The sequence below is a fragment of the Lytechinus pictus genome, chromosome 7 (genome assembly GCF_037042905.1).
Source record: "Lytechinus pictus isolate F3 Inbred chromosome 7, Lp3.0, whole genome shotgun sequence".
Taxonomy (NCBI): Eukaryota; Metazoa; Echinodermata; class Echinoidea; order Temnopleuroida; family Toxopneustidae; genus Lytechinus; species Lytechinus pictus.
Genome location: NC_087251.1, coordinates 17136372 through 17140975, shown reverse-complemented (window position 1 = coordinate 17140975; position 4604 = coordinate 17136372).

Genomic DNA, 4604 nt, shown 5'->3' with positions numbered 1-4604 from the left:
GATGTCAGTTATTTTTCTTTTTTGGTGAAAGGGTTGCTTGTCTCCAAAATTGCTTCCCTAGTATGATAAGTCAAACTTCTTATAAAAGGAGCTTAAAGAAGTTTTTTTTTTAATTGGAAAACTAGATCTATTTGTGAACAAAAATGTAACCAAGCAAAAGAGTCCACCTTCAAATTATGTTTTAAGATCATTGTTAATTCTGTTTTGATGAAGAACATCCATGTAGGTGCAGCAAAAAACCTCAATAAAAATGTATGATCGGTCAGATTTTTTAAGGAATTCGAGACCCTTTTGTTGATTTTTTTTTGGTTGATTGGATGGAGACCCCCACTCATCAACCCCACCCCCATCCCCACTAGTACACCAACTATTGTAACGAGGCAGACAAATGAGGAGACTGAGTTTTTCTTTTGGTGCATTTTTTTTTTCTGAAAATCTGTCGGGGAGCAAATAGGAAAGCCAACTGCATGTATTTTGTAAAAGTATAATAAAAAATCATTACAGCCAATGATTGAAAGATATTAAAGGGGAAGTTCACCCTGAAGAAAAGTTTGTAGTAAAAATAGCAGAAAAAAATAATAAGAAAATATTGGTGAAGGTTTGAGGAAAATCCATTAAAATTGAGAAAATGACTAGAATTTTAAGATTGGGATTTGTGACGTCATAAACGAGCAGCTGCCCTCATGGGCGGAAATCTGTCCCCAAAGGTAGGGGGACAAGGGCCTGGAAATTTTGACAAGCAAAAAAAAAAGGTTATCACCCAAAATGTAAAGTAATTTTAACCCAAAAATAATTTGACAAGCAAAAAAAAAAAGGTTTTACCCAAAATGTAAGGTTATTTAGTCCAAAACACATGTATTATTTCGATTGTGAAGTGATGTAGTTTTCTCCATCATAAAAGACCAAAAATAGTAGGGGGGACATTTGATATTGTGTCCCCACTACTATTTTTGGTAGGGGGGACCTGTCCCCCCTGGGATTTCCGCCCATGACTGCCCCATAAGTTATGTAATATAAATTGCAGAAATTTCCATTTGTGATGACTTGTTTTTGCTTTCTTTTTACTAGGAACAGGTGTGAAATGATTTGACTATTTATATACTGAAGGTACAGTAAAAAACATTTCAAATTTCTCTGTATTTTTGACCATACGCTATGTAGGAAAGCTGCTCGCATATGACGTCACAAATCAAATAATTAAAATTCTAATAACTTTTTTATTCTTTGATGGGTTTTTCTCAAACCTTCGGCAATATTTTTGTTATAATTTTTTCTTCTATTTTTACAATAAACTTTTCGTCAGGGTGAAATTCCCCCTTAATGATAATTGGTACTACAGATAATCTCTCTCTTTTCACTACTTAAAAATCATCTGGAGCTGACCCCCCCCCCCCTTTGTTGCACCGCCCCTGCCCTCAAATCCTTCCAATAAATACACCAATAGAATGTACGTTCTTGATATGCGGAGATTCAAGTTTATTATCCAAACAATAATTCTGAACGTTATCAGACCGTTTACCGATATTTATTTCTCCACTCGTTTTTTTATATTTTTTATTATGGTTCATCCAGTGTTGCGTTTACGCTCACATTGGCCAAAATGCAAGTATTATGACTGCGCTATACTTGTTATAAAACGACTCTTGATCATGATAACCAAATAGGATGAACAAAAGTGAAAGATATATATGACAATCGTTTGATAAATTCTATCTTAATGGTCTTATTCGTTGTGGTTAATGCTTCAAATTAATTATCGCCTCGAATGAGACTTCCATGAAGATTGATGGAAAGTGTGTCAACATACAACATACCAAAATCAATTTTCATAAATTCAGCCCCCTATTTCTTGAAATACGCACTCCCACCAAGAAGATATATCCTTACTCCGACCAACCTTCTCATATATTGCTGCTAATGCTATCTTCGTATCATCCGATGGCCATATGATTTTGATAAGTGATTGACCCAGCAGTCTCATACTTTAATCACGTGTCTGCCCCCATATCTAGTTCTATACGTCAAAGGGAAATAAAAACATGGTCCGATTTGGATGATTATTGTATGATAACATAGTTTCGATGTGAGGTGTGAGCTATTATTTACCATTTACCTATCTGCCACGATCGCATGTGTATTGTTGAACTCTAGTTTCGTTTGAGATGGCCCAATTATGTGGAAAATAATTCCTGTTGGGAAACGATGCAAGCGCACACAGTGTCATGTAGGAATACAAGTGAAATTTTCAGGACCAACCTTATACATGTTTAAGCATGGATCCTACTAGTAGGATCCATTCTTTAAGTTAATATTGAAAATGCAGTACTAGGGGTTCTTAAGTCCTGAAAGCGTGGATCCTACTAGAATTAGAAGGATCCATACTGAAAGCCTCTTGACCTCTCCCGGATGGGTATTCGGCTATTCAGCACTTTTCCTGTGCCCGTCAGTCTGGAGGGAGGTGGGGGGGGGGGGGGGGGTGGAGCGTATTTTCTCACCTTCCCCCATTTACCGTATCTACACTCATAATAGGCAGAGGGGATGGGGCAAACATTGTTTAATGTCGTCCAATGGTTAGGAAAACCAAACTTTCTTTATGAATTTATATCTCCATCAGTTATTTTACTCACTTTTCTTTACTCTTGATTCTATGTAACAGTTTAAATTCCGAATGCTTTTTCTGCATATGAATTTGTGTTATTCCCATTACCATAAATTTCTCCATCTCATGTAATAGCAAAGAAACGAGGGGTAATTTTATGAGCTAATCACTGGGTTCTGATCAGTGGCTTTCAGAAAGACTATAATCCAATTTAGATATTGAGGCAGGGGCTCATCCAGTTTTCGCCAATAGGTGGTGGGGGATATTTTCATCCACATTCCCCCCCCCCCCCGAATTTCGACTGACTTTTTTTTTTTTTTTTTTTTTTGGGGGGGGGGGTGAATATAGACTAAAGTTTTAACGACATCTATGCTTTATTTTACACACAAGATAGGTATCTCATAAGTGCGAAGTGCGAATTCTATTTAAAAAAAAAAATTATTTAATGCATTTAGATATCATGAACAAGATGCGTATCTAAATAATTAATGAGAGCGCGAAGCGCTAGCTGAATTTTTTAATTTTTGACCCATGAAGAGCATAGATATTTCATACATCAAATAATGCGAGCGTCCAACACATGCTGACAATTTTTGATATTCCGACCTGAGAACTGGACATTCGAAGCACAGGATAGCTATTTAATCAAAGAATTATTGAGAGTGCGAAGCGCGAGCTGATTTTTTTTTATATTCCGACGTGAGAATTTTGACAGTTTAAGCACGTTTTAATAAAGAACAAGATATTATCATTATCTCATGAAATCAGTGGCAGCACCAGGATTTTTTAAACTGGGGGGGGGGCAAATGTGGACAAGAAATTGTTTGCCTGTTTCACAAAATCGAGCGCAAGCTGAAAAGTTTAAATTTTTTTCACTTTTTTTTGTAAATAGGCCTATGACCATGCAGGAAGCGTGTCTCGGTAAACAAAATAATATAAACTCTAGTCACAAGAAGAATAATTTGTACATACTGACGTGAATACTGGATTTTTAAGCCCCACGTTATTTTGAACAGATCATTTATTTATCTCAACCAATATCCACTGGAGCGCGAAGCGTGAGCGAAACTATGAATGTTTTAAATTAGTTATATCATGACTTAAAAGATTTGTGCTAACGATGACTGGTTGAAAAAAAAATGTTAAAAATTGAAGAGCGAAAATGCTGAGTAGGATTCTTATGACAGCATTTACTATACATTTTTCAAACAGTTTTCAAAATGTCGGGGGGGGGGGGATGCAGATCAATACAATTATACAATGATTGAGCAATTATACACAATTTCGGGGGGTGCAAATCAATACAATTATTGAGCGATTGATTGTATTTTTTGTTTTGGTTGATATCGGGCTCAGAAAGGTGAAACGAACTTTGTTAAATAGTGCATTATTTTGATGGTTAAAGAGTGAGCTTGTGAAGAGCAGTTATCTGTTGGGGAAGTGTGTTGGTAACCATGGTATCGAGATGTTTCCGTGGTTAAAGTAGGCGGAAGAGCGTCCAAGAAGGCAGCGAAAAGCCTAGGGATATTTAGCAGAGATGGGACGGGGACCACCAAGGCGGAAAAAGATGCAAGAATTCGGTAAAATTGCATGGCAAGCTTCTTGAAATATTTTACTGACAGTACGGACTCAGAGTCAGTTTTATAATCGTTTTGGCCTTTTGACAAAGATCCTCTCATCCTAGTAATTATGTTGTAGCCCGGATGTTGTAGGTCTACATCATTAGAAGAGTTAGCTTAATTAGAGTAAACCTATGCGTTTTCATGTTGTTAAAAATGGCGATGTCGTAAAACGTTAACTTTTCAACTTTGTACCCAAAATGGTAAAAATTGTCAATTCACATGTAATTTCAATTAAAAGTTCGACAATGAGGAAGGTAGAGATCGTTTTATCGAAACTTTTATTTTATTCTCACTATGGTCGGAATAATTTCTTTCCACATTGTAACTATGACCTTCACTTAATTTTTTTTTTCTAAATTACAACAAACACTATTTTTCAAATA